This window comes from Lactuca sativa, chromosome 3 (genome assembly GCF_002870075.4).
Source record: "Lactuca sativa cultivar Salinas chromosome 3, Lsat_Salinas_v11, whole genome shotgun sequence".
NCBI lineage: Eukaryota > Viridiplantae > Streptophyta > Magnoliopsida > Asterales > Asteraceae > Lactuca > Lactuca sativa.
This window is the reverse complement of record NC_056625.2, coordinates 8,969,958-8,980,244: the sequence shown is the minus strand read 5'-3', so window position 1 is coordinate 8,980,244 and position 10,287 is coordinate 8,969,958.

Genomic DNA, 10,287 nt, shown 5'->3' with positions numbered 1-10,287 from the left:
AGGGAGCATCTTGGTTCTCCAAGATTGATCTGCGATCGGGTTATCACCAGATGCGGGTCAGAAACGACGACGTGCAGAAGAAAACTTTTAGGACTCGCCATGGTCACTATGTGCTTGTGGTGATGCCGTTTGGGCTCACCAATTCTCCTGTCACGTCCATGGACATCATGAACGCATGTGCAGAACGATGCTGCATCGGTTTGTTATAGTCTGCATCGATGATATCTTGGTCTATTCCAAGACTCAGGAGCAGCATGAGAAGCACCTGAGGGAGGTGGTCGAGACTCTGAAAAGGGAGACACTTTTTGCAAAGTTCTCCAAGTGCGAGTTCTGGTTGCGCGAGGTGCAATTTCTTGGGTACCATGTCAATCAGAAGGGTATTTTGGTCGATCCGACCAAGATAGAGGCCATGATGCAGTGGGAGGTTCGGAGGTCTCCAACTGAGATTCGGAGTTTCCTTGGTCTAGCAGGTTACTATCGGAGATTCATCCAGGATTTCTCCATGATTGTTGTTCCTTTGACCCAACTGACAAAGAAGTCGGTGACATTCTACTGGGGGCCTGAGCAGCAAGCAGCCTTCGATACTCTCAGACAGCAGTTATGCGAGGCACCGATTCTAACCTTGTCGGAGGGCGTCGATGACTTCGTGGTTTACTATGACGCTTCGATCACGGGCATGGGTGCGGTTTTAATGCAACGAGGTCATGTGATAGCATATGCTTTAAGGCAGTTGAAGCCTCACGAGGCGAACTATCTGACGCATGATTTAGAGCTGGGGGCTGTGGTTTTCGCCCTCAAGATTTGGCGGCATTACCTATATGGGGTTCGTTGTACCATTTACACGGACCACAAGAGCTTAAGGTAGCTCATGGATCAGCTAAATCTGAAAATGAGGCAGCATCCGTGGTTAGATGTGGTGAAGGATTACGACTGTAAGATCCTTTACAACCCGCGCAAGGCCAATGTGGTGGCCGATGCCCTGAGCCGCAAGGCAGTGGCGGCTCCGATTCGAGACATATGTCTGAGGATGACAGTGATTACCCCATTACTAGAGCAGATCCGGGAGGCGTAGGTCGAGGGCCTGAAGGAAGAACGCCGAAAGTATGAGCGAATCATAGGCAAGGTAGCCTCCTTTGATTATGATAGTTGTGGGTTGTTGACCCTGCATGGAAGGGTTTGCGTTCCATACCGGGGCGGAGTACAACAGGTTCTGATGGATGAGGCTCATAAGTCGAGGTTCTCTATTCATCCTGGGGCGACAAAGATGTATTGGGATCTTCGCTCTGATTACTGGTGGCCCTACATGAAGCGGGATGTAGCATGGTATGTGGAGCAGTGCTTGACCTGCAGGAAGGTCAAGGCCGAGTACTAGCGACCCCACGACAAGATGCAACCGTTGGATATTCACGTGTGGAAATGGGAGGATATCACCATGGATTTCATCACCAAGCTTCCCACGACCGCACGTGGAGTAGATTCAATATGGGTCATCGTGGATCGGTTGATCAAGAGTGCTCATTTTATCCTGATCCAGGAGACTATATCGGCTGAGAAGCTAGCCGAGATCTATGTACATGAGGTGGTGGCATGTTATGGAGTGCCCGTTTTGGTGGTGTTAGACCGAGATGTTCGTTTCAATTCCAGATTTTGGAAGCGGTTTCATTCCGAGATGGGTACTTGTCTCCACTTTAGCACCGCTTTACACCCTGGGCAGAGCGAAAGGACGATTCAGACTCTCGAGGGCATGCTGCACGCATGTGTTTTGGATTTCGGTGGCAGTTGGGATACGTATCTTCCATTAGCGGAATTTTCGTATAACAACAGTTACCACGCCAGCATAGACTGACCTCCCTTTGAGATGCTCTACGGGAGGAAATATAGGACCCCAATATGTTGGGGCGAGGTCGGTCAGAAAGTCATGAGGAGTATTGAATTAGTACTCAAGACTACTGAGAGGATCCAACAGGTCCGGAGCAGGCTCCAGACTGCTCAGAGTCGGAAAAAGAGCTATGTCGACAAGCGGCGTTCAAACTTGGAGTTTCAGGTGGGTGACATGGTCCTCCTGAAGGTATCACCTTGGACATGTGTCATCTGGTTTAGGAAGCAGGGGAAGCTGAGCCCCAAATACATTGGTCCGTTCAGGGTGTTGGCTCGGGTGGGCCGGGTTACTTACCGTTTAGATCTTCCAGCAGAGCTCTGTCAGATCCACAACACTTTCCATGTTTCTCAGTTACGGAAGTGCTTAGTGGATGACTTAGCAGTTGTGCCCCTAGAGGATATTCAGGTTGATGACAGCCTGAATTACATCGAGAGACCAATAGCTATTCTCGACAAGAAAACAAAGGAGCTAAGGAGCAAGATGGTTGATCTAGTAAACGTGCAGTGGTATCAGCGCAAGGGCTAAGAGTGGAATTGGGAGCCCTAGGAGGAAATGAGGGAGCACTACCCAAACTTGTTTCTCGACGCAGCAGACTTCGAGGACGAAGTCTAAGGCAAGTTGGGGAGAATTGTAACGCCTGATTCCTGGTACACATTAAATAATAATTTGCTCATTTTTATAGAGCAACTCGACGAGTTGGTAACCCCAAACTCATCGAGTAGAGACTAGAAGGGCCGCGGGTTTTAAGAAATCTACTCAACGAGTTGAGAGCCTCAACTCGGCGAGTAGGTCTGCCAGAATGAAACCCTAATTTCAGGGTTTTGCACCCTATTTAAGCATCTTAATCTCCACTTGATGGACTCATTTCCAGCCTCCTAGTCCCAAACCCTAATCCACGAAACCCTTATGCCTTGTATGAGCTTGTGAGTTGTTTTGAGTGAAGATTGTGTGTTTTGAAGCTTGTTGAAGAAGGAGGAGCTTGGAGATTCAGAAGGAAGCTAGTAGATCCAGAAACAACATCTCATGCTCTTCATTTTCTGGTAACCAAGTCTCAACCTTGCTTAGTAGCTTGTTAGATCTCCTACTTACCATTTTATAGGGTTTTTGGTCCAAGAAACATGATCTTTGGGACATGGACATCCCAAGTGGGTATACCTTCAGATCTATAACCTTCAGGGGCTCATAAGGCATAAAGGTGCAAACTTTATGGCTATGGAAGCCCCATGCAACATATAAGTTGCCATTTTATCCTTTTAAGCTTCAAAAGGCCATGCATGGGAAGAAAGTTAGGAACTTTACGTCTTCATGGAGTGCTTAGAGCTTGGATCTCAGTGAATATGCCTTAGTTGGAGTATAAATGGCTGGTGGACCAAGATCTAGGTCCTAAAGGGTTAGGGTTTGGGCTAAACCCATGAATAAGGGCTATTAACAGGTAACGTTGGAACTTTACCCTTAAAAGGACGTTTTCAGTGTGCATGAGGAATAAGAAGCTGAAATCTGAAGTGTAGGGGCTTAATCCTTTAAGAAGGCCCAAATTGACTGAAGAACTCATCGAGTCCATAGAGGAACTCGACGAGTTGAGTCATTTTGTCCCGATTCTGTACCAGATAGTACTCGACGAGTCAGGGGGACGACTCGGCGAGTTGGATCGCGATTTCAGGATTTCTAAGTTATAGAACTCGGTGAGTTGATAGGTCAACTCGACGAGTTGAGTTAACCCAGAATGTTGACTTGGCCAGAATGTTGACTTTAACCAAGGGTAATGTAGTCATTCTACCCTAAGAAATATTTTGGATATTGATTAAATGTTACTGTGATGATGTTAGTTGGGGAGTCACGGAAGCAGCCGATAGAGATCGCTTACCGAGAGATTCAGCAACCAGCTTTGTGAGGTGGCTTTTCCTCCAGTAGGAACGGTCGAAGGCACCAATGTCGGCCCATTTATGTATGTTAGCATATGCCGGACTTCGTTCTGATGCTGGGGTTAGCCCGATGTATATTATATGTTTTCGGACTTCATTCCAATGCCGGGGCAAGCCCGATGAATGTTTGTATGCTAGATGTCTTCATGATTCATGCATGTGTATGTTTATATGTTCTGTGCTTCGGTCGGATGCCGGGGCAAGCCCGAGGAATGTTTAGCTTATATGTTATGTGTTATGTGTACCGGGCTTTGGTCCGATGTTGGGGCAAGCCCAATGAATATTTATATGTTTATGATATGTGTTTATATTATATGCTTATTGATATGTTATATGTATACTGAACTTCGGTCCAATGTCGGGCGGGCACGCTACAGTGGGTAGGTCCAATGTATGATATTATGTGTTATGTGCATGGTATGTGGTAGTTTGGGGAGACTCAGTAAGCTTCGTGCTTACAGTTTTCAGTTTTGGTTTCAGGTATTTACGGTAGCAACGGGAAGAGTTCGAGATGATTGCAGTGCACACACCATTTATTTCAGCCTGAGATGTTTAGACTCTGATATTTTGACATATGATTTTGATACATGGTTAATTGTTTATGACATTTATGAGATACATGGTTTATGGTTTTTATATGATGAATGATACTTATGGTTTTTAATTATGAATTAAAACGAAGTTTTTTTGACTGTATTTTTGGGATGTTTAGAAAACCGGATTGAATCCTATAACAATTAATGGATCCCGAGTCACCTGTTCCGGACCTTATTGTCATTTTTCAAGAAAAAAAAGCAATTATTGTTAAAACCATTGATAAGTAGTTAGATCAATTTACCTTCAAATTTTCATATTCTCAACTTTCATAAAATTTTCATTTTGAATCAACTTTTAAATTGAAATGTTACATTATTGGTCCCTACTTTTCTTTCTGTATTTCATAATCTACCATAAGATCCTTTTTTTTTATTCATCGTTTGGATATATATATATATATATATATATATATATATATATATATATATATATATATATATATATATATATATATATATATATATATATATATGAAAAAACATCATAAATTGTCCCTGTGGTTTTCTAAAATCTGAAGTTTAGTCCTCGTGGTTTAAAAACGTCATAGATGGTCCCTGTGCTTTCAAAACTTTTCATGATTGGTCCTTAATGCTAACTCCGTTAAGTGTTGTCCGTTAACTGAAGGGCATTTTCGTCATTTCATTACCACAGGGACCATTTATGATGTTTTCTAGAAATCAGCTTTGAAGAAATATTTCAGTTTTGGGTAGGATCTATCTTTAGAACAAACTGCAAGGAGTGAATTTGTTAAGTTTGCAAACCCGACTGTCTTCTTCCTAGTAGATCGATTTAACGATTGTATTCATTCTTCACCATTTTAGAAGCCTACAATTTGATTCCTTTGAAATGTCAATTGATCACTACCCTAAATAAATTATTTTATGTCTGTTACGAGTTCCTCCTCACCCCCTTTGAGCCTCAATACCGAGTGAATCGAAAAGAAGAAGTTACAATCCATAGGCTAAGGTGAAGTGTGTGTAATTGTTTCAGCTCGTTTTCTAATGGGATTACAGATCAAACATCAGTTGAAACGTTCCAGTTCAACCCACATGGTTTACAGATGAGCATTGAGGGTGAGTGAGAGGGCCACTAAGGCCTGTTGAGAGTGTGTATGTGTGTGTTTTACTATTTTTGTGTGTTTTGTTGTGTGTGTGTGTCGCCAATGATAAAAGCAAATAGAATAAATGAAGCTCTTATTGGCAGCTGAGGCTACCATGAGATCTGGTGAAGGTGAAGAAAGGCTGAGAACGAAGAAGAAAAAGAAGTCAGAAGGAAAGAAGTTGCCATTGTCAGTTGGTCACCAGTCGGAGCACCCATCGGAGTCAATAACAGAGATTCGAAAGCAAAAGGAGGGTGCTAGGTCTCACCTCCGAAATACCCTTTCACAGTGCACTGGAAGTGCTCGATGAAATGCCTGAGATAACCTACAACTTAATTCAAGGTTTTTAATCCAAACAAATCAAGAGGGACATGGTTATATTGCTGGAAATACCCTTTCCCAATTACTTCACAGTGCACTGGAAGTGCTCGCCTGTAGAGTGTGCCCTGTGATTGAAGAAGAAGAAGAAGAAGAAGGAGGGGCATGGGATGTTGACTTCATCTGTCGGGTTAAATACTCGCAATCGACTTCAAATGAACCATGGATTCGTTTGTTAAATCTTCAAAATATTGGGTTATTGTGGTTTGATTTGGTGTATTTTGTGTGCGAGAGAACTTGGAGTTGTGGATATACAATGGCAGGTTTCTTTTTGGAGAGAGAGAAAAAGAGAGAGACCTTTTATAAATAATTATATTTAATTTTTTCTTAGAAAACATCATAAATGGTCCATGTCAGAGTGAAATGACGAAAATGTCCTTCAGTTAATGGACAAAACTTAACGGAGTTAGCAATAAGGACCAATCATCAAAAGTTTTGAAAGCACAGGGACCATCTATAATGTTTTTAAACCATAGAGACTAAACTTCAGATTTTGGGAAACCACAGGGACCATTTATGATGTTTTTTCTATATATATATATATATATATATATATATATATATATATATATATATATATATATATATATATATATATATATATATATTAGCTGATTGTAAAGCACAAATATTTTTCGTACAACTTGGTGTTTATAACGATTACAAATAGTATAAATAGTTCCAAAATCTATGATTTGGATGTCCATAAAATCTAATACATATTTCAGCAACATAGAGTAAGTAAACTTTTTTTTAGCCCAACTTGAGTTTTTTAACAAATCTAAATTTTCTTATAATTTTTACCCAGATCTTAATTCTTTTAACGAATTTGTCCAAATAATTTTCAATTTTTTAACTTTGTTTTTAAGAACTTAGTTTTTTTTTTAATTACTTTATTTTCAATTTTTACATCTTATTTTACAACTTAGTATTTTACGAATTCATTTCTGTAAAATTATTTTTTTAATATATTTGTATGTATGCAAGTTTTTGAACGTTTTTACACAAAAAAGAAAAGAAAAGAAAAAATTGTTTTCTGATAGCTTGATATCCATTTTTGTTAGTTTGTGTTTAATTCAAGGTTCTAAACGGCGTGAGGCGTGCCGTAGCGGCAAGGCCAAACCTCAAGCTTAATGAGTCATGGCGAGCCATGACGTTTTTCAAGACGTGATGTAAGACGGCGATTTTGTATTAATTTAAAATTATATTACCACATAAATATAAATTTATATTAAATATAACTACTTTTTAGAAGTGATAGATCAATAACTAATAACAAAAAGTTAACAAAAATCACAATACTTATATCTTCGATTTGAAAAGACATAACAAAGAGCAAAAAACTGTGTTTCAAACGAAAAAACACGCGCCATAATATACCATAACGCGCCATGGCGCGCCATATCACGCATTGCCACGCGCCACGCCTAACAGCAACGTTATGAAGTTTTTCGTAACGGCGAAGCCACGACGCACGCCATGACGCGTCTTTTAGAACACTGGTTTAATTATCAAACTAACACATAGTTTACGCCCGGACATACGGACCAGCAAACGTACCTAATTACATTTTTTTTAAAACATTGATATTATTATTTTCTTTATTATCGTTAAAATTTGATCTAATTCTTTTAAAATTTACGAATTAGATTTGTTTTTTTTTTTTCCTTTTTGTGGTAGTAGTTTTACTGGCCATAATAAAACTTCAGTAAATCTAATGCGTAATAATAAAAAAAAAAAAAAAAAAGAGCAAACTTTAGGGTTGAATATTGGGAACGGTTCACTCAAAACTTTTTGCTGGAGGGTCTCCACCTCCTCCGGCCATTGGCTCTAGACCAAACTGTCTTTTCAGCAGCTTTCCTAAACCTAATATTAGAGAGAGAAGGGAAAAGGATCGAGCCATGAACAATTGAATCCCCATGAAATCGGTTCAAACTTTATAACACCTGTTTTCATGGCGGTCTCAACTTCCAGGTGGATATCTGACGGCAAGAGATGAAAACCTAATTTTCATCGTTCAGATCGACGTTTTGCCGATGGATGATGAGAAGTAGGAGTTGTAATACATGTCGGATCTGCAAACTACATCATCAAAAAAGATGGAATGCATAATCAGCGGTGGCAGTGATGGATTCATATATAGCTATAGGTGGTGGTAACAAAAGCTCAATGGAAGATGGGTGGCCAGAATAAGGCGAATGTGGGTTGTGATCCGAAACTTAATTGGGAGGGATCTCTACTCCATCAAGAGATTGCCGACGACCTGCCTTAGGGCTCACATACACGAATTGAACTCCTAAAAAGGTTACTATTTACAATTCTTTTTAGTTTATTCATTAATTTGTGTGACTTATAATCGTTTTATATAATTGTGTGGTTTAATTCATCCAAATTTATATTTCTAATTATTTCGTTTCTTTTAAATGGTTTTGAAAAAGATTTATGCATGGATTTTTAAGCTGTGATAATAAATATCTTAAGCTTATCGGTGTATAACTGTAAATTAAATCACTTTTATCTCTAATTTCATTTATATATTTAACTTTTGAATCACAATATTGGCACAGACATATTGAAGTTTTTTTAATTTTTGGAAACGGAAAACAAATTAAGCTGAAGCCTACGCGATATATCTCATCGAGCACTTTGGGTTTGAGTTCTTTTACAGAACAAACCCAGCCATCATGGGGAATTCTAGGGAAAATGTCTCCACAAGAGGTAGTTTAAGAGAATCGAATTTAATACGTTAACTCAGCAAAGCTAGATATCACTTGCAAAGTTTTTATTTTTAGGGAGTTGTGTACATATATAAATTTGTTTAAGGAGGGAGGAAAATAAATTTTATTAATTATGAAAATTTTTTGTTCATACAAGCTAGATTCTCAATGACAGAAAAATATAGCTCAGCAATATGTTTTGAGAGTTGAGATACCAATAAATATGTTTGTATCATGTAGCATGATGTACGATAAATCTATTTATGTCAAAAAAAAAAGGTATTATAAGTTTAATATTTCAAACCTACAAAAACCATGGTTTCTTAAAAGCTAGGAAATAATATACAGTATATACAGAAGTACAACTTTAATTTCTTTCTTCATCTCTTTATTGCGGTCATACGTACATATTTAACAACACATAAGACTTATTATACAGTAATATAAACATTTTATATTACAAAAGAGAAAACAAATATATATAACCATTTTTCACCTCTGCCTAATTAATAACACCATCGTGTATACTGCCACTAAGGTCACAATGTCATCGTTAAAGAGTTGTAGGAGAAGATGAGTGCATGAGGGCAACCACATAGGCAAATAATCGATGGTGGTGAACTGATGATGATGGAGAAAGAAGAATTACATAAGGGTTTTATTAAATTAATTAATCAGCCATGACGTGTGTATATATATATATATATATATATATATATATATATATATATATATATATATATATATATATATATATATATATATATATATATATATATATATATAATCAAACATTTATTTTGATGCTAATATTTTGAAAATAGTATTATATTTTGATTTTTATATTACTATCTCTTTTTATGAGAAACTAACAATTGTTGACCAAATAATATGCTTTGACCAACATGTTTTTTTTTTTCGTATTAATTTTTCTTCATTTGTCTAAAAAAGGTTTTTCCAATTTTTTGAAAGACATATTTTCAGAACAAAATATACATAAATAGTTTTTCCAATTTCTTCAAACGTGTTAATGATTAATAATCATAATTATTAGTTAAAAACGACAACAAGACACAGCCGTAATTATCATTTATACAGAAACGTCTTCCTATATATATATATGACACACATACACACACGCCTTCACAATTTTTCCAACAGAGTGTTTTATAAAATCTATATAAACTTTTAACTTAAAGCCATTATGTAACATTTTATCTATAAATTATTACTGGACGGAAAATCAGTTATATAATTTATATCAGCTCCATAAAAATTGTTATATGAATATACGAAGAGTGAAATGTTATTATACAAACAAATATTTAGCCATTGTGACGACATGAGCTATAAGAAGTTCATAAGTTCCATGTAAATTATTTTGTACATTAATAAATTATTACTTTTTTTTTTATGTATTTTTATATGGTCATTTTCATCTTTTTCTACTATCATCAATTTTACAATCATTTCTCCGGCCAACATAATTCTAAAGGAAAAAAGAAAACAATTTTACTTGCTCATTTTTTAAAACAATGCAAAACAAACTATAATCCGTGCTTTTCACCGGCGAAAACGCACCCGTACCGTTTATTATCGCCAACATCACCCCTGTTGCCGCATATACCTTTCCTTGTTTTTCTACCTAGCTCTCCGGTTACTTTACAAAACCACCATACCCCACACCCTTCTCTC